The 21,537-nt window shown below is 38.3% G+C and overlaps 1 pseudogene; it reads left to right on the top strand.

Moving 5' to 3' along the window:
* Window positions 1–2,124: 2,124 nt before the first annotated feature.
* Window positions 2,125–9,303, top strand: LOC106800790 (tripartite motif-containing protein 5-like; annotated as a pseudogene).
* Window positions 9,304–21,537: the final 12,234 nt, after the last annotated feature.

The raw sequence follows: 21,537 nt of genomic DNA, 5'->3' as shown, positions 1-21,537 counted from the left end.
TATCACAAACACATTTCCCTTGTGAAAAATGAGGTTGATGCTTAGCAACTGGCATTTAAGGCCTATATAAAATATCCTAGTCCAAACGTACTTTACACATCAGGCCATTTTTACTATCAAGGCAGCTTAACTTCCACTTTATTGTAACCCAGTAGGTTTCACAGAAAACAAACAAACAAACAAACAAACACACAAACAAACTTACTAGGAGAAAAGTACAATATCATCTTTACAGGAAGAAAGAGCTCAGGACAGCTGTTAACTTTTTGCTCCGATATATTCATTCTAACTCCCAATCCTATCCTGCTACCTCATCTTGTCTCTCACTCTTATCTCCTGCTCTCCATTTCCTTCATCACCTTGTCCCTCAAGCTATCATCATATCTCTGCTGAGCAACTGCACATGCGTCCTAACTTCCCAATTCCACTCTGGATCCATCTAACATTTCGTAAAGCTAATTATCACCCTACACTTCTCTGATGGGAAAACATTGATAATTTATCCTTGCTCTGGGAAAAGAGTCCCTAATGTTACACAATTTGGGAAGTGTCATATTTTGTGGTGACTGCAGGATGATCTGATACTAAAGGCCCAGCAGTTTGTACACCAGACACACTGGCTTTAAAACTCAGACAAGGTGATATATTTTCCATGAACAGATCATCTCTTCCACCTAATACAATTTTTTCCTCTCTCTCATCCTATTTTTCCCTCATTTTCTTCAGCTTTCAATTCAAAACAAAGTTATGTTTTCAGCTTGAAATTCTTGGATAACCCTCCATTTACCCCCATTATTTGATTTTCCAAAAACCTGTGTGTCTCTCTAGTAGCGTGTTTTACATCTGCTTTTTTGTACACATAAGGCTGAATATTTAATTTACTATTACTTCCCAAGTGAACGTCAAGGCCCACTGGTTTAAATTTTCTCTTTAGGCTCATGTTTGCATTTTTGCACATTAGTCAAGTTGCTAGCACAATTCATTGTCAATGATAATTTGTTGAATAATCTTGACAAATATTTTGAGACTTCTTTCTTAGGACTAACATTCATTTCACGTGTCTTTCTCTTTTTCCAAGTATCTAACATGTGTGATCCTATGAATATATCCATACTCTCTCCCTCTCTACCATCCACATGCCTACACACATTGAGGCTCCTGACAATGTCCTGGGCATTTTTCCAGTCTAAGATGAAATGTCACTATTTACAAACACAAGAATCCCCAGAACCTCCCAGCTGGTCTGGATCATTTCACTTCCACACATCCCATTTCTTTGGTATTAATTTGGCACATAAAGATTCCTTTGTTTGTCTTTGAATAACTCTGTGAGATAGGAGAAGAAAGACTTCTGAAGGAGAACCCCAAACATTGTGTTCATCACTAATCTGTGTGTTGTGGATACATGATCTTTGTAAGTCACTTACTATCCCTATTTACACATCTGATAAAGGGTTTGCTCTTACCGTGTACACACACACCTTGTCATATATTATGTTGTGGTAATAAGAAAAATCATCACAAACAGACAGCAAGTGATGGCAGTGGTTACACCATAAATAACTTAGTCAGAGCAGGTCGTTCTGATAGGAGAACATATATGGAGGGAGTTCACTGAAGTACAAAAGTGAGTCATGTTACTATCATGGCAGATGAGAGAAGAGCAAGTATAAAATCCCAGAGACATAAGTGGTTTGGTGCTTTTAACATTGAGAATATGATTTTGGCATGGGAAAGAAAAAGCAGGATAGATGGTGGGTCACAGAGGGATCTTAGTAGAAAAGACTTCACGTCATCTTTCATTCAGTGAATGTAAAGCAAAATATCAGTCATTAAATAGATGAGGATGGGATTTGTCATGTGACATGAACTAGAATTAAAGTGTTTGATATTATTAAGAAAAGTCCTTTTTCCAAGTCACCAAACTTCTTTATTTGCTTCTCCACCTTTTCTTTTTCATCCTTCGATATTTTGGTCTTGGCCCATCCTTGATTTCTACACAATTAGTATCCTTTTATTCCTACCTTTCTTATTCTGTCCCCTTCTATCTTCCCCATCATGCAGGGATCTATGAATAAGAGGAGCCTCAGAAATCAGGAAAAGTAGGACGAGAAAGAGGCTGCAATGTCTTCAGGAATCCTGGGGAACATAAAGGAGGAGGTGACCTGCCCCATCTGCCTTGAGCTCCTCACAGAAACCCTGAGCCTAGACTGTGGCCACAGCTTCTGCCAAGCCTGCATCACCACGAACAACAAAGGATTGGCCAAGAAGAAGAGAGCAGCTTCCCTGGGTGCAGAATCATTTCCATCCTGGGAACATTTGACATAATCGGCCCATGGCCAACATAGTGGAGAAGCTCAGGGAGGTCAAGTTCAGCACAGAAAAGAAGCAGAAGAGAGAGCTCTGTGTGCGCCATGAAGAGAAACTCCTGCCCTTCTGTAAAGAGGATGGGAAAGTCATTTGCTGGGTTTGTGAGTGGTCTCAGCAGCACCGTGGTCACCACATTTTCCTCATGGAGGAGGTTGGCCAGGAGTACCAGGTAAGAGAACAGGATGGAGATAAGACACAGCACAAAATGGTACTTGATGGGATATCTCCACTTTGCACTGGATTTTAATTACCTTGTCATTATAGCCCTGAGGCCTGTGAATTCTTTTCCTTCTATGCTCACCTTCCAAAGCACAAAGGACATTTATGTGCATTCCATCCAATTGCAAAAGGATAAGCCTACAGTACAGACTCTTAACCAGAAGTAGATATTTTTGTACCTTGTGCTAGTAAGTGGAGATTTGGTGCCCAAGAAAATCTCTCATTACCCCTTTGAACAGGAGGGTTAACTGGGGAGCTGGGCAGATTGTGGTGTAAGTTCTTTCCTTGCCTCTGGATCAGGTTTCTTCTTGTAGGAGAAAGAGAATCAGTCTTCTCTTGGTGAGGGGATGCTGACTTCTATCACCTGAGGCTTAAAGAACACATTTATCACCTCAGCTTTTCTTCCAAGTCAGAGACTCTAATTGCTTGTTTTCACAGTTTCTGTAAACTCTAGTCTGTCCATAAATCACCTGATTTCTTCCCCATTTATCCTCTATTCTGACGCTGAGAAAACTCAGTGCTTGACTCTGGTTTGATTCCTTTCTCATGGTAGAAGCTCCAGTCAGCTCTGGAGAGGCTGAGGGAGGAGCAGCAGGAAGCTGAGGAGTTGGAAGCTTATGTCAGAGAAAAGAGAACTTCCTGGAAGGGAGGAGGAAACACTTCCTGAGGGGGTTAGATTGAAATGTGGGCAGGGCCTTGGAGGTTAGTAACCAGGTGCTCCCTTCCTCTTTGTTCCCTGACAATTGATATGTCCAATAGTCATTTGATTAGGTCTCTTTTTATTTCCTTTCCCTGGTAGAGGTGGGGGCTGAAAAGTGAACATGTCACAAATGAACACAGATATATGGATGGAGGTGTTCACATGGGTAGACTCTGGTGAGGAGGGCTATTGAATTTTGTGTCCTTTTCCTGTCATGTTTTTGGGCCTTTCACTCTCTTGGCGGAAGACATTTGGCAATGGTTCATGGTTCTGTCCTCAGTGTTCAACTTTTGGCATAAGATGGAGGATGAGGGTATGGGTCAGGAGACATACAGGGAGGGTTGACTATCCTGGACAGCTGTGTGAAAAATGAGCCACACCCAGGTATCCAATGTGGCTCAAAGATTATCTCAATAATGCAGATTTGAGGGCATTATTTTGGAATGTGATGGAAAAAAAATAATAGGAAAAGTCAGCTTCCCCAGGAATTGGTCTGCTGCTTCTTTCTCACTTCCCTGTGAGAACGTCCCAAATAGGATAATTCTTTTCCTCTCTCTCAGTGTCAGCCTGAGAGCCTGAGTCCCTCTCTCTTTCTCTTTCCTGAAGAATCAAATAAAAAATGAGCAACAAAGTGTCCAGAGTGAGTTTAATCAAATGAGAGGTATCTTGGACTCTGGGAAACAGTAGGAGGTCCTGAAGCTGAAGAATGAGGTGTCAGATATTCTACATAACCTGACCAAGGGTAAGAAGGAGCTGGTCCAGCAGAGCCAGTTGGTGAGAGCTCTCATCTCAGAAGTGGAGCATCAGTTACAGGGGTCAAGAATGAAGATGCTGCAGGTGAGACTCGGGAAGAAGCCCCAGCTTTTGAGATATGAGAAAAATGAAGACTGGTTTCCTTCTCCTCTGTACTGTTGTGCTCTTTCTGGTAGTGACACTAAGGTCCCCTTGGCCCTGTGATACCCCTTCCCTGCATCTATTTCAGAGGTTATAGGAATAATTGAATGCATGAATAACAGGGAAAATCTCATTTTTATTAATTTACCAAGTGCAGTGCAAAAATTTGACATTAGAGAGAAACTCCCTGTGTCCAGTGATATGCTAAAGGCCCCTGTTATCTGTGGTCTATGTTAAGCGTTTATCAGGTAATTTTTCATTATCCAGCTTAGTCACAGACAAACAAATGCACTTTGGATTCCAGTAGGTATAGTTTTATCTTTTTCCTCATACACTTATTTGTTATTTTCCCTCTCTTTCTCTATTTTTTGGAAAAAAATTTTGTGAAGGATTGGTCTTAATAATTCTTTAAATATTCAATAGAAATCACCAGTGAGGCCATCTCCCTCTAGACTTTTCTTTTTGGAAAAGTTTAAAATATAATTTTTTTTTTTTTACTTGTATTAGGTTTATATAGATTTTTTACGATTCTTTAATCAGTTTTTGGTAATATATGTCTTTGTAGGAGATTTTCCATTGTGAGTTTTCTGATTTGTACTTGTAAAGTTAATCATAATAATCTCTTATAAACCCTTTAATTTCTACAGTAGTTACAGTAATGTCCCATCTTTTATTCCTGATTTGCTGATTTTCTTTTTTTCTTGGTCAGTTCAGATATGTTTGGTCAATTTTATTGATTTTTTTCAAGAACAAATTTTATTATTTCATTGATTTTATTAATTTATTAACCTTTTCATACCATTTATTTCCACTCTCTCCTTTAATGTTTTCATTGTGCGTGTCTGTGTATACATGCAGGTGCACACACGAGTGTCTGTTGGGTTTAGTTTGCTGTTGCTTTTCTAGTTATTTTTAAAGTGGAAACAGATCACTGATTTGAGACCATCCCGTCTGATGCAATGTTTAATGATATAAATCCATTGCTTTAGCTCTATTGCATACATTTTGATTATTTAGTTTTATTTTCACTCAGTTCAACTTATATTCAAATTTCCTTTGTGATTTTTTTGTTACTCTTGGGATACTAGAAAATGTGTTGTTTGATTAAAAAATATTTTCTGGATTATCATCTTTTATTCTGCTGTGGATTTCAAATTTAATTCCTTTATAATCAGAGAATATATATTTTATTATTTTGATCTTTTAAATGTTCTGACAATTGCTTATGAGCTAAAATATTGTATGAAGAAATTGTTCTATATTAATTTAAAAGAATGTTTATTCTGGATTCATTGGGTGAAATGGTCTATAGATGTCAGTTAGGTTAAGTTGGTTGATAATATTGTCCGTGTCTTCTAATCCTTGATAGTTTTCATGAAAGCTGTTCACTCAATTATTGAAAGAGAGTTATTGAAATCTCTAACTATATTATTGAATTGTCTATTTTTTCCTTTTAATTACATTTTGTAATTAAATTAATTACAATTTGAAGTCCTATTGATAGGTGTATGTACATTTATATTTGTTATGTCTTCTTGATGTACTGAACTATTTATCCTTATGAAATTTCCCTCTCATTCTCTCATATTTATTGCTTAAAGTCTATTTTGTCTAATATTAATGTAGACATGAGCAATTTTATGATTACTGCTTGTATGGTATATATTTTTCTATATTTTCACCTTGTCCCTTGTTTCTGTCTTGAATCTAAAATATATATCTTGTGGATCGCAATAATTGAAATTTGCTTTTTATTCAGTTCAAAAATCTCTGTCTTTTAATTGGGTTATTAAGACAATGACATAGTGCAATTATTGATATTGTTGTATTTAAATATGCCAGTTTGATAATTGCTTTCTATATGTCTCCAGTAGTTTTTATTCTCCTCTTTCTCCTTAAGAAGCTCCTTTTGTGTTAAGCAAATATTTCAGATACAAAATTTTAAGTTTTCCTATTTTCTTACCGCATTTTTCTTAGTTGTTTTTCCTAGTCTTTGCTCTAGTGTTTAGAATATGCATCCTAAACTACTACATCACAGTCTACTTCAGATTAAAACTAACTTAGTCCCAGTAAAATATAGAAACTTGCCTCCAACATTACTTCATTTCTTTCCAGCCACATCACAGTGATTCTTTTAATATGGGCACCTGATCCACTGGAGACCAATGCCATGCAGGCCTCAGAGTTTTTTCTGATAACGAGGGAACTCTCTTCTTTTGGAGTTTATATCAGGAGATTCATGTTTCCTTCATGAATGGAGCATAGAGTCAATGTAGAGTAAATAAATAGAATTTGGGGAAAGACATAGGCCAGATCTTGAGAACAAGGACTGAGCTTCAAAATTAAGCTTGGACTAAAATTATAAGTGCTACCCAAAATGCTTTTCTCTGCTTAATCTAGTTTTGTTTGGTTTTTGTCATATTACTACAAAAAAACCCTACTACAGAGAGCAAGCCCATTTCTTTTTTTCCCCATTTGGAGAAACAGCTGTTGGCCTAGTTTTTGGTAATATGGAGGAAGTAAGTCTGAGCTAAAAGAGACCAAATGTATTAATATATGTCTGTTGGAAAAAATAAAACAATATCTGTGATGATAAAGAAGATTAGATATGGCTAAAAGCCACTAAGGATGTGGACTAAACGAGGATAAATATTATAGTCTTTATGACAGTGACCAAGGGGATATCAGTATCATTATGAGCAATGGAGTATAAGAGAGGAAATAATTTGGTTTGTGAATTGTATATTACCTGTTAGATATCCTAAATTACTAGTTCCTGTGGCTTTTTTACTAGTGAATATATTAGCCTGCATTAAAGAGGAAAAATTAAGTAAAATAAAGAGTTAGAAATCGACAGCATGTATGTGTGTGGTGAATTAAAGGGAATAGATGAGGTCACTTATAGATGGTATATAAAATGAGAAGTGAGAGACTTGAAAATGCCTCCATTAATACATTTGTTTGCTTGTACTATCAGCAAAAGCCAAGTAAACTTCTTGAGTAGTATTATGATTATTATTCCTCTTTGATTCTTCAAAGCCTGGCTTAATGCTTGGTAAATAATAGTATATCACATTACATTTCCATAGAATAAATAAAGAACCATGAATTATTCAAATCATCTCATGGGGTGCCTTATGTATTTGGGTAAAAGAATATGGACCTCTTGTTTTCTTCATAAGTATGTCTAATCTCCAGATATTGGAAACCTCATGCTGTACTTCCATTAGGGTCAAAGCTGTTTCTACCTTTTAGGAAACGTGACAACTTCTAACGAGTCTTCTGGAATGATTCGCCTGGGTCTTTTCTTTACTTTTTGGCTCTCACATTGGGACCACCTCTGTTCCCACTGGAAGTGGTAGGGATATGATGAAGCTTTGCAAGGGGAGAGGGTGTATCACTTCTTGACTCGTGTTTCTCTTTTCTCCCTAAGATATGAATGGTATCAAGGAAAGGTAAGTGAGGGAGACCAGAGATGGTCCTTCTGTGCTGTGAAAAGATTTTTAAAGTCTTTCCAGTTATTTAGTGGTCAATTATAAAAAAATATCACTCAAGGCAAGAAAATTTGAGTCTAGTTTTATCTTAAATGTCTGTTCACAAGTCATCCTTGAGTGCTATTTAACTACTGAAAGTGGACCAGATTCTGTGGTAGGGAATTTAGGGTGTGGGAAGTTGCAGAGTTTGGATCAGCAAACTCTGCAACTCAGTATTAGCAATAAGGCATTACTGTATCAGACCCTTGTGACTTCAAAAATTTTATTCACCCTGGACACCTGTATCTAACTCAGGTTTCTGTATTTCATAGGTGCCTGACATATTGTGAGAAGGTCTTGTCTTCTTTACCTGCCAAGTGCCCAGAATTGGAGACAACTCCTTTATATTTAAATTTCTGCCCAAGGAATTGAAGATGCCAGGTCCTTCTACAAGTTTCTGTATTGATTTCCAAAACCAGACTTGAATCTCAAGAAATGTATTGGCCCTTATACAAAAAGCTGATCCATCTTGGTCACATACTTTAGAGGTCAGAATGGAAAGGCGGCATCCTTGTGTCTAAATTTGCACGTTTACCTGGCAGCATCAAGCTTTTTCAGAACATATGAAATTCAGACCACTATTAGTTTGGTGTTCAGTATGTCTTTTTTCCCATGTGTTTGTAATTGTTCCCTGACAACCTGACATCTCAGATGTTATTCTGAGGACCTCCCTACTGGAGAGCAGACATTTAAGATCTTGGTCTCTCCAGACAGTATTCCTACACTTGACATGTCTCAAACACCCAGGAATCAAGTTGTGCAACCTCATTTTGTGATCATCTCCCTAGAAACCCACATACATGCCATGACTTTTCCATACTTTAATTTTTTAAGGTAAAAATATTTTGTTTTGTTTTTTAAATCCATCATTTCATATAATTTCATATGATTTCTAGAAGGTAGAGAGGGCAAGTTTAATGATTTCATTTTGGAACGAAGAAACTGTACCCTTGAGAGGTCAATATCTTCCCAAGGTCACACAGAGGGTAACTGGGAAAGTGGATATGAGCACATTTCTGGCTTCAATTGGAGCAGTCTGGTATCTCCATTCTCAGAGCCTCTGGGGAAGAGGGTTCAAGTGAATTAATGGAGTGAAAAGATAGGTATTCAGTGGTTTTGGAGGCACAAAAAGTCAAAAGTGTGCAGGTCAATTTTTGTCATCCCTAGCAGTGAAACCTTGACTCTGAAGAAGCCAAAAACTCTTCCCATGGAACAAAGGAGAGTGTTTCGAGCTACTGATCTGAGAGGGATACTGCGAGTCTTTAATGGTGAGGAATGCTAGAGCAAGTGGGTGGCTGTGGGATTCTTGTGAAAGCAGGGGTTAAATGGGGAAGAGAGTACAATTTCTAGATGTGGATAGAGGAGACAAAAAAGGATGGATATATGTGCTAATTATATGGTCATATTTAATGGGTATTAGCCATGTGTCTAGTTCATCCTCTCATCCACCAGTTCAGTATCTCACCGTAGTCCCCAGTCATTCCCCTAATCTGGAGAGGAAATAGATTTCAGTGCTGACTCCTTCCTTTATACTTAATATTATGGATTTGTGTCAGAGCTCACAGATGTGTAACGCTACTGGGGTAAGGAAAAATCACAGTATCATCAGGCCACCCTGTTCTCATCATCTTTCAGAATTGTGCATTTCTAGTAGGTCTCATGTTTTAAGACCCATGTGCCCTTCCAATACACACATACATATTATGTTTCTACAATGTTGTACCTCTCCTGTAGAACATAATAAATTTCTTCCCAGTTCCCACTCAAGTTCTTCTCAAGATCTGTCTCTCAATATTACAAATAAAACTACATTATATCTCTCACCCAACCTTCTAATTTTTCATTAGTTTATGTGATACTGGATCCTTCCACCTATAAATCAAATGTTTTCACTTCTGGGTATCGGAGACAAGTGAGATACATGCCCTATTTTACATAAAGAACAAATGCATGTCTCAATGAGGATTATGATGATCATGGTGTCAGGGAAACATTACTGGGAGGTAGATGAGTCAGAGAAATGTGCGGATCCCGGGGGTATATAGTGGAAAGTGCCCTGAATTCAACATAGATTTGTTTTAGACAAGGTGAAAGTTATCAACAGGTTTACTCTAGATATCAACCTAAAAATGGCTACTGGGTTATAGGGTTAGGGAATCAATTTGAATATAATGCTTTTGAAGAATCTTCCTCCTCCAATCCCTTGATCTTAACCCTTTCCCTGACAGTTCCTCACCTTCATCTTGGGGTTTTCCTAGACTATGAGATTGGCACTGTATCATTTTTCAATGTCACAAACCATGGGTTTCTTTTCTATAAATTCTCTTCATGTTACTTTTCTCAGGAAACTTTTCTGTTTTCAATCCTATGAAATGTCCTGCTCCCATGACTGTGCTTGCCAAGCTCTTGAACCTTCTTATCCCCTCACTCTCTTTGTAGTGCCTCTTGCCTTGGGTGCATCTAAGACACTCAGGTTATTTGCACCATTCTCACCATCTTTTCCTTGCTGCCTCCCTTTTTTCCATTTGAATGTCCTTCATTCATCAATAGAGTGTATCGTATTTTTCCCAATATCATGTTTGAATTAGGAGAGAATCTTAATTCATCATTATCCCAGGGAAAAATGACTGATGCCTCATAAAGAAAGATCAGTATTGAGGCAACACTTATGCCAAATTTTTACAATCTCATTTGCTCTAGCACTTACTGAGAAGATGAAAGAAAGCTTTTCAATAACTTTTTCATATTATCAGAAACCTTGTATAGGATTTATCCACAGAAGAATGAGTCCTTAATAGTGTGTCAGTTTACCCACGGTGCCCTTATTCATCAAGGAGTTAAAGAGAAATCATAAATAATATGTACGAAGAGTGGAAGTTTTGTGTCTAGAGTGTCTGAGTTCAAGTCCTGTCTCTCTATACATATACTAGCTGTGTAACCTTGAATAACATACTTCCATGCTGTGTTTATCTTCTTAAAGTAATCTTCGTATATAAACTGCACCATACTTGGGATCATTGTGAGAAAATAAACACCATTAAGTGTAAAGCATCTAAATGTGTCAACTTAATAATAAATGTTTTTTTTTTTTTTTGCTCTACTAATTACTGAAAAATATAAACTGTGTCAGTATCTCATGAAACTGATTTGTGTCTTCAGGGGCAATAGGGTTGTTTTTACGGAAGTCTCATTTTCAGATCCCAGATACCTCTGTGCTGCTGTCAAGACTACTCCAGCTCTGCCTGTGATAGATAATTCTGTGTGTGTGTATCACACTTAGAATTTTATTATAGTTCTGGTGTTGTTACATACTAGTCCTTATTAAGTAAACTGAAATCGAAGAGATTCAATTTCTCATTTGTAAAAATAAATTATGAAATTTACCAGATGTAGTATTGTGAAAATTAAATGAAAGAATGTTTTCAAAACTCCTGTTATTTCTAGTGCATAAACAGCAATCCAGCATGCTGTCTATTTATTTTTTGGCTCCCTATCACTGTGGCTGAAATAAATGATTTTAAGAACACATGTTAGTTTACTTTCAACATTATTACCCTTGCTTTGTTTTAAGAAATACAATAACTTAATTAAAGAATTAAAATCTTCTTTAAATTTTAAGTGATTGTAAAATAAATGTTTCTTTACAGCCACCCAGTCTTAATTTTTTCATTTTTCTGCAGTAATTTTATGTCACCGAAATTGAATTTCTATTTGGGCTCTGTTCGCCGAGCTTTAAAAAGTTATTATTCACAGTGATCCAGTAAGAGTCAGAAGTACAATTATGGGATTTCTTAACAACGATGTAGGTAAGTGTTCTGTTTGCCCTGGTCAGTCTTACTTTTGCAGTGAAATGAAAATTCTCAAGATCAAAGAGGAAAGCCTGTTCTCCTCCTTCAGTGAGATAGGAGGGGAATTATTTATACAATGGATGTTCATTTGGGACTTGGTGGGATTCCCCACGACTTTTGGCATTTTTATTCCCAACTCTTCCCCCAACCACTTTCAGAGTTAAAAAAAAAAAAAGTAGGCTGTTTGGTCAAGTAGTACCTGCTCTCATCCCTGCTTGTCCCCAGGAATTCCCAACTTCCTCATCTTTGGATGACCTTTTATGAGATGAGGGATTCCACGATGGATATTTCCAGTATCTGTGTGTGTATGTACACATCCATTTCTTAGCGCTTATCTGTGGAAACTGGATGAAAGTGATCTTGTAAATTTTCCCTTTGACTTCTGGCTTCCTGTCACCCAATTGCTACGATGACTGAGGCTCTGATTCACTAGCAAAAATCTGTACTCACAGGGCCGGCCTGGTGGCGCAAGTGGTTAAGTGCACACATTGTCCTGCAGTGGCCCGAGGTTCGCTGGTTCGGATCCCGGGCACACACCAATGCACCGCTTGGCAAGCCATGCTGTGGCGGCGTCCCATATAAAGTAAAGGAAGATGGGCATGGATGTTAGCCCATGGCCAGTCTTCCTCAGCAAAAAGAAGAGGATTGGTAGATGTTAGCTCAGGGCCAATCTTCCTCACACACACAAAAAAAAAATCTGTACTTGTGAATTGTTGAAAAGCGACTCTCCAGGGACAGTCAAAACTTTCCATTTACTGGAATGCCCAGTCCTCCAGTTCAGGATGAAGTACCAGTTACAAGGAAATAAAGACCTGAATTTTTAAGTAGAGAAAAGTTCTATACACTGAGAAGCATCTACTTTTTAACAGAGACTCATCGCCCCAAAATGAAGCCATTTGCTGAATAGAATATGAAACTTTAAAGTTGCTCCCAGTTACACTCTCTTCTCAGTAAACAAGCAGAGAAAGTATCCTGGACTCAAAAGTTTGATGAGCACCAAGTGTGGATTTACTTTCTGCAAATCAGTTCCAGGGCTTTTCCCTCCCTGTCATCACTGAACCTCTGAGTAGCAACCACTCCATCTTGTATTTCTGGGGCCTCAGGACTGTGCTGGGCCATTAAAGAGGCCGATGTGCATCCCCAGTGGAAAGTTTGAGTGAGCTGAGGAGAATATCAGGGAACAAGGAAGCTTTGATCTGCCGGATCATCCATGGACAATGTGTCGGCAGCGGTATCTAGAGCCATCACCAGATGGTGATCAGAAATTTCTCCATTTGAGGACCTGAGATCTTCATTGCAATAAACACATAACCTGCAGTCATTAACATGGGATTCCAGTGACCTTCCATTTTACGTGATGATGATGCTGTGCAATCTCTTCATTCTGACTCGTAATCTCTCCATACTGTCCAACATGAGTCTGTTCTTAACCTCAGCACCCGTGGTTTATACTCCCCTCTGCTGTGCCAAATACCTTCCCAGCTCAGGTAACTCTCGTTTGTCTCCCTCAGGTGAGAAGTGGAGCAATTGTTTTTCTCCTCAATGTTGCTTTGCCACCAAAACTATACAGGTACATTTCTAGACCCTGTAATAGTCTGGGTTCTCCATAGAAACAGAACCAATAAGATGTACCTGCAGACAGACAGTTAAGCTCAATAGACTGATCTTAGGGAATTGACTCAGTTGTGGAGGGTGAAAATCCAAAATCTGCAGAGCAGGTTGGCATGCTGGAGACTCAGGGAAGAGTTGACATTGAAGCCTAAGTCTGAAGGCAGTCTGGAATGAGAATTCTTTTTTGGGGGGGATTGGGGGTTTTGTGTCCTTTTTGCTTTGAGGCCTTCAATTGATTGGATAAGGCCACCCACATTACGGAGGGTAATCTGCTTTGTTCAGTATACTGGTTTAAACATAAATCTCATCTAGAAAATACCTTCATAGCAACATTTAGACTAGTGTTCGGCCAAATCTAGGAACTGTGGCCTAGACAATTTGCACATAAAATTAATCATCACAGACCCTAAGTGTTTTCAGTTAATATGGAGAATATTGGAGACTTAATAACACAACTCAGTATTTTCATTTTGTGGGGCGAAAACCCCCTCATAGTAGATGAATAAATGGTAATTATCTTCCTCCTAAACATGCTATTACACCAAGTGGTCCTCTTTACCAAAATCACAAATTTTAGGGTATTTATATTTAATGTGGGTCATGAGTTAATTTTTGATGTTTAGTATATGGTAGGAAAGCTAAAGTGTTAAAAGTGGCATCTGTGCCTTCACAGGTGTTCTCAAGGGCCACAGGCTTTCCTGTTCATTAAGAAACTCATGCCAATTTGCCCCAGTGAAAGTAAAGATATCTTAGTCTCCCTCACTGTCTGATAGGGTGGTGCTGTATCTATGTGGCTTGAAATCTGAACACGTCAAGGCTGTGTTGTGTTTGTTGCAGCTGCAGTGCTGTGTATTTACAGATTCCTCCCTGCCCTGAACCTACTCCTTCCCTTCTGAGTCATTAACTCTCAAGCTACCACTAGCTGGTGTCACAGGTGGAGGCAACTGCAGCAGCATGTGGTCTTCTGTAAGGTCCAGACAAGGATTTCAGGTTTGGGAAACTACGACAGCCACTTCCTGCCTTCAAACTGCTGTCAACTTTCATACAAGGGAGACTTACTCTTTGAAATAATTGAAGAGCAAATACAAATACTAAAATAAATGACAAGAGAAGAGTGTAATCACTTCACACACAAAAAAGGCAAAAGGTATCTATACCAGCTAATTAATTTGTGAATGAAAAGTGGTCTATTACTAATAACTAAATAATTTAAAAATTGTTATACAATTCTAGCTAACAATCACTAGAATCTCTGTTAAATGAATAATTTGGGTAATATAAAAACGACTCACTCTTAGAAAGAAGCAGAAAACTTCATAGGACCAAAGTAATGAGAGGATATGCAAAATTATGAAATTATAGATGTCCAACTCTTCTTGTGACAGCCTAGCGTCTGGGTCAAATCTGTAATCAGGGACAGCAGAGGACATCAGTACCAGCTCTCCTTCAGGAGAGAAGGAAATGAGGAGCCTTGGTGATCTTAAAGCTAGAGGGATCTGGGAAAGCTGATAAAATTGCCTTTTGTACGTGTAAATACGTGGTAGTATTTGTGATTCTCTAGAGAAATTTCTAGTTCCCTCTTTGCCTATATATAGGGGTATTGATGATAGGACTCCTGTCTAGTTCTGCAGTCTCTCCTCTCTTTACTCATCTTCCTTGAGCCCAACACCCAGTCCTCTGGAAATACCAACAGACCTTTGAATATACCAAACTCACTCATGCTTCTCCTAGGCCGTGTCTGCCACATGGAAGAAAATCTCAACAGAGGATGCAAAATCAAAGAAAACACTTGTACCCTAGAGAAGACTTTCTAGAATTGGCAACATTTAAAAAAAAACATTTGAGATAATTGTAGATTCACATACAGATGTAAGAAATAATAAGACAAGCTTGTACAATTCACCCATTTTTCAGGTCCGTGACACCACTGTCAAGATTACTCCAGTTCTGCTTTGATATACACACACATACGCGTATATTTCACAACCTTATTTTTGTTTTAGTTTTTTTAACAGCTTTAAGATATCGTTGGCATATAAAAATTGTAAATATTTAAAGTGTACAAATGATGTTTATATACATTGCAAAATGATCACCATGATCAAGCTAATTAACATACCCATCCCCTCTACATAGTTCCATTTTGTGTGTACATGTGTGTGCATGTTATGAGTGTATGTGTGTGTGTATGTGTGTCTGTGGTGTGGGAGATCAAGATTTGGCCACCCTGAAATATATCTCTTTACCTTGATAGTTTTCTCTGAGGGACATTTGACTTCCCCTACTACCTGCCTAAAGAATTTGACATAGTAAGTCCTTCCTGGAACAGATCTTCTATCTGATGGCTGTAATATAATGTAAAATAGATGTTACAATAGGAAAGGCACCAACAAGCCCATCTTATCAGAAGTTCTGTCTCTCTGGCCACATTCTCTGGATGGCCCTGAGAGGAGTTGCCAGACAAACATTTACATTTATAAGGGAAATCTCCATTTGTAAAGGTATCTCCCTCTCTGTTTTGGGAAGAGGGGGAGTGGCCTCATTTCTACAGACTTATCAATATAGAAGGTGAGGCCTTAAATCTGCATAATAACTTTACTCTTGTTTACTGTGCTTTAGTGGCAATCTCCTGTAACTGACTGCCCCCCCCAATATCCTCCTTTGTCATTGGCTCAACATGGTATTTAAGACGAGAATTTCTGCTATTGCATTGAGAAACGTAGTGTCCCTGCTTTCTCCCATGTATACATGTTATTAAACTTGGTATTATTTTCTCCTGCTAACCTGTCTTGTTAATTATTTGGCCAGCCATAAGAACCTTAAGGAAAAGGGCAGAGGGAGATTCTCCCTCTCTCCTGACAGTGGTGAGAAGATTTAATCTTGGATATACCCTCTAAGCAAATTTCAGGTATAGAATACATAACGGTTGACTATAGTCACCATTTGTGTTTCTATTTTCAGGCTGCTATAACAACCTACCACAGAATAAGTGGCTTATAAATAACAGAAATTTCTTTCTCACAGTCCTGGAGGCTGGGAAGTCCAAGATCATGGTGCCAGTCTGCTGAAGGCCATCTTCCGTGTTGTAGACTCCCAACTTCTTGCTGTGTCCTCACATCATGCAGGGAGCTAGAGATCTCTCTGGGGTCTCTTTTATCAAGGCATGCATCCCATTTATGACACATATGAGGCACTAATCTGTCCTCATGACCTAATCACCTCCAAAAGGCTCCATCCCCTAATACCATCACACTGGGCATTAGGTTTCCAACATATGAATTTGGAGGGAGAGGCACAAACATTCAGACCATCACACCATGCTGTACGTTAGATCTCCAGAACTTACTCATCTTATGTAACTGAAACTTTGTACCCTTTGACCAATGTCTCTTCATTTCTTCCTCCTCCCAGCCCCTGGCAACCACCATTCTACTCTCTACTTCCATGAGTCTGACTATTTTAGATTCTACATATAAGTGAGCTCATGCAGTATTTTTCTTTCTGTACCACAGGGAGACTTTTGTTATGATTCCAGTGTTGCCACATACTGGTCCTTATCAAGTAAACTAAAATCTGTAAGATGAACTTCCTCCTTTGCAAGAAACACACAGTGAAAATCACCTGATGAGCTATTGTGAAAATTAAACAAGAGAATACTTTTAATTACCGCTGCTGTTTCCTAACACATGAGCAGTGATCCAGAATGGTGTCTATTAATTATTTTTCTGGTTTCCTTTACCTTTGATTTGAAATAAATTATTTAAAAATACTTATTAGTTTACTTTCATACTTATTACCTTTGCTTTGTTTTAAGTAATAGAATACCTTTCTTAAGTAATTAAAGATATTTTAAAGAATTTTACCTAATTGTAAAATAAATATTTTAGCATTGTAAAACATTTTTTCTTATAATGTCCATAGTTGCCTTGTCTCATTTTATAATGGCCTATTTCACTGAATATACTAATTAAAAGTTGATTTAATATCCTTTTCTATTTTTGCAGTAATTCTATTTTATTGGAAATCCTTTCCTGGGATTGCCTAGCTTCAAAAAATTATTATTCACAGCAATACAGGAAGAGTCAAGAGTACTTTGTGGGATTTCTCAACAATGTTGCAGGTCAAACTTTTGTCCTGGTCAGCCTACCTCTTTCCAGTGAGCTGACAGACTAGGGCAGTCCTCAGGAATGAAGAAAACCCTGTTTTCCTCCCCAGTGAGATGGGAGGGGAGCGGTTTCTGCAGTGTTTGTTCATGCAGGGCTTGGTGGGGCCCCATATCTAGCCCTCTAGAAATACAAACAGATGATTCCTCTTGAGTAAATACTGAAAGGTGATTTACTGGTTTTTAGGGTCAGTGTGTATTTTATGTCATTACAAACTGCCAGATTTCTTTCAAAGTGCTTGTCCCACTTTTCGTTCTCACAGTTCAGAAAGGAGAAGAGGATGGTATGGTGGTTAATACAGAGCTATACAGTAGATGTGACATCTGGTATAGTCTATTTTTGATCTGTAAATCATGTTGACAACTGGAGGGGAGAGGATGGCTCAGTGTGTGTGAGTGTGTTTATGTGGCATGCACAGCATGGGCTAGGGAATTGATTGTGAAGATCAAAGGAGATGAGCTCCCTTGTCCAAGGCCTTCTCTTCTCTCCAATACTTCTTCCTTATCATGCTTTCTTTAAATCTCGTAGCCATCCTTTTACAGGCATACCTCAGAGATATTGCAGTTTCAGTCCCAGACTACCACAATAAAGTGAATATCACAATAAAGCAAGTCACACAAATTTTTTGGCTTCCCTGTGCATATAAAAGTCACCTTCACACTAGACTTTAGTCTATTAAGTGTGCAATAGCACTATGTCTAAAAAAACAATGTACATACCTTAATTAAAAAATACTTGATTGCTAAAAAATGCTCAACATCATATGAGCCTATAGTGAGTCCTAATCTTTTTGCTGATGGAGGGTCTTTTCTCGATATTGACGGCTGCTGACTGGTCAGAGTAGTGATTGCTGAAGGTCGGAGTGGCTGTGGCAATTTCTTAAAATGAGACAACAGTGAAATTCACCGCCTCGATTGATTCTTCCTTTCATGAACGATTTCTCTGTAGCATGTGATGCTGTTTGATAGCATTTTACCCACCAATAGAACTTCTTTCAACATTGGTGTAGTCCTCTCAAAACTTGCTGCTGCTTTATCAACTGGGTTTATGTAATATTCTAAACCTTTTGTTGTCATTTCAAAAATCTCCAAGCATCTTCACCTGGAGTGTAGTCCATTTCAAGAAACCACTTTCTTTGTTCATCCATAAGAAGCAGCTCCTCATCCAATAACATTTATCAGGAGATTGCAGCAATTCCGTTGCATCTTCAGGCTCCACTTCTAACTCAAGTTATCCTGCTATTTCCACGACGTCTGCAGTTACTTCCTCCACTGAAGTCTTGAGCCTCTCAGAGTTATCCATGAGGGTTGGAATCAACTTCTCCCAAACTCATGTTAATGTTGATATTTTGACCTCTTCCCATAAATCATGAATATTCTTAATGGTATCTAGAATGGTAAATCTTTTCCAGAAGGTTTTAAATTTACTTTGCCCAGATCCGTCTGAGGATCTTATCTATGCCAGCTATAGACTTACAAAATGTATAGCTTAAATAATAAGGCTTGAAAGTTGAAATTACCTCTTGACTCATGGGCTGTAGAATGATATTGTGTCAGCAGAAATGAAAACATTAATTTTGTTGTGCATCTCTCAGAGCTCTTGGGTAACCAGGTGCATTGTCAATAAGCTGTAATATTTTGAAAGGAATTTTTTTGTTTTTTTCTGAGGAGTAGGTCTCAACAGTGGGCTTAATGTATTCAAGAAACCATGTTGTAAACAGATGTGCTGTAATCCAGGCTTTGCTGTTCATTTATAGAGCATAGGCAGAGTAGATTTAGCATAATTCTTAAGGGACCTAGGATTTTCAGAATGGGAAATCAGCATTGGTTCAACTCGAAGTTATTAGCTGCATTACCTCCTAACAAGAGAGTCAGCCTGTCCTTTGAAGCTTTGAAGCCATGCATTGACTTCTCTCTTGCTATGAAAGTCCTAGATGGCATTTTCCAATATAAAGTTGTTTTACCTACTTTGAAAATCGGTTGTTTAGTGTAGCCATCTTCACTAATTATTTTAACTAGGTCTTCTGGATAACCTGCTGCAGCTTCTACATCAGCACTTGCTGCTTCACTTCGCACATTTACGTTATGGAGATAGTTTCTTTCCATCAACCTCATGAATTAACCTCTGCTAACTTCAAACATTTCTTCTGAAGCTTCCTCACCTCTTTCAGTCTTCATAGAATTGAGAGGGTTAGGACCTTACTCTGGATTAGGCTTTGGCTTAAGGAAATGTTGTGGCTGGTTTGATCTTCTATCCAGACCACTAAAACTTTCTCCACATCAGCAATAAGTTTGTTTCACTTTCTTAGAATTCATATGTTCACTGGAGTAGTACTTTTAATTTCCTCCAAGAACTTTTCCTTCGCATTGACAACCTGGCTAGTTGTTTGGTGCAATAGGCCTAGCTTTCAGCCTATCTCAGCTTTTGACATGCCTTCCTCACTAAGCATAATTGTTTATAGCTTTTGATTTAAAGTGAGAGATGTGCCTCTCTTCCTGTCACTTGAACACTTAGAGGTCATTTTAGGGATATCAATTGGTCAAATTTCAGTATTGTTGTATATCAAGGAATAGGAAGGCCTGAGGAGAAGGAGAGAGTCAAGGGAATGGCTGGTTGATGGAGCAGTCAGAACACACACTACAGTTATTGATTAATTTCACTGCCTTATATGGGCTTAGTTCATGGCACCCCAATCAATTACAGTAACATCAAAGATCACTGATCACAGATCACCATAACAAATATAATAATAATGAAAAAGTTTGAAATATTGTGAGAATTACCAAAATGTGACACAGAGACACAAAGCAAGAAAATGCTGTTGGAAAAAATGGGGCCAATAAACCTGCTTTATGCAGGGTTGCCACTAATTTTCAATTTGTAAAAGAACACAGTATCTGTGAAGCACAATAAAGCAAAGTGTGCCTGTAGTCTTTTCTCCCTTTGAATCACTGTTCTGACCTCAAGTCCTGGGCCCAAGAGAACTAATGCATTCTCTGTGAGATCTTCACATGAGGTCCAAGTGCTTCTGGAATGTAAAGAAAGAGATCTATTTGGCAGTGGGGGGTGTAAAAGCTGGCTATTCTAGATCCCTCCTCCTTAGCCCCTGAGAACCCTATCTTGCAAAGCTCAAGACCCAGTACTTGGTATCTATTTTTGAGTAGGTTGAGATAGGGCAGCTTTGGGCTACAAAGCCTTGGATCAACCTATAATTTAAAAATTATGGGTACATAGAAAACCTGATGTTTTTGATCTTGTCTGAGAAGAGATTATAAAAAATTCCTCTGGAAAATGTAGGTGAGAATCAGAGGCCCAAGAGGGGATGGGAGGGTAGGGAGAGTGCCACTGATGTCCTGGGAATTTCCTCTGAGACATTAGATTTAAGGTAGAGAGAAACCAGTGAGGAAATCAGAGCTTGTCAGGGTACAAGAAAACATGGGCTAAAAGGAAACCAGAAGGAACCATGCTCCTTTTCCCACCCAAAGTCTATTTACAAAGGTAGCCACATTGTTATGGTCCACATTCTAGCTTGTTAGGTTCTGAAGGCCCAGGGAATAATAAATTCTCCTTAGCGCTCTGTGTTTCCCTCCAGTCCCTACATCTCTTGCTGGAGAGGAGTCTCATGAAAGATCTTCCATTTTGAGCCCACAATTTTTTACTTTTTACAGTCTGAAAAAACCACAGGGTACAGGAAGTAATGCGGTTAGAGTGTGGTGGTATAGATAGAGGAAACATCCAGCATTGAGGTAAGTATCTGGGTCAATCCTAGGAACAAAACACAAGAAATGGAAAATTGTTCATTAAAATTTGTCAGGGGAGTTCATATGTGTTAATACAAATACGAGAATTTCATTATGAATCACAGCAATTACGTTGACTGCCACAAAAACAATCGAATATAACTGTGATTATCATCAATTTGTTCAATGTAATTAAAATGATATCTATAGCTATACTACTGCATGCCTTTCTATTTAGATATCACTCCCTATATACAACACTTTGTAGTAGATCTGAGACATGAAGGAACAATATAGAAAAGGTCCCTTTCCGCCTTCAGACAACTTACTGTTGTTGGGCACAGGGCCGGAATAGGAGGGATACTCAATGACAGTATTATGTGATAACAAAGATGATAAAGGAAAAATGCAATTTATACAAAATGTGGAGGACTTTCACTGCACTTGAAAGGCATCATG

Source organism: Ceratotherium simum, chromosome 7 (assembly GCF_057802395.1).
Source record: "Ceratotherium simum simum isolate JZ-2026a chromosome 7, ASM5780239v1, whole genome shotgun sequence".
Lineage (NCBI taxonomy): Eukaryota > Metazoa > Chordata > Mammalia > Perissodactyla > Rhinocerotidae > Ceratotherium > Ceratotherium simum.
This window is presented reverse-complemented; position numbering and strand designations above follow the sequence as displayed.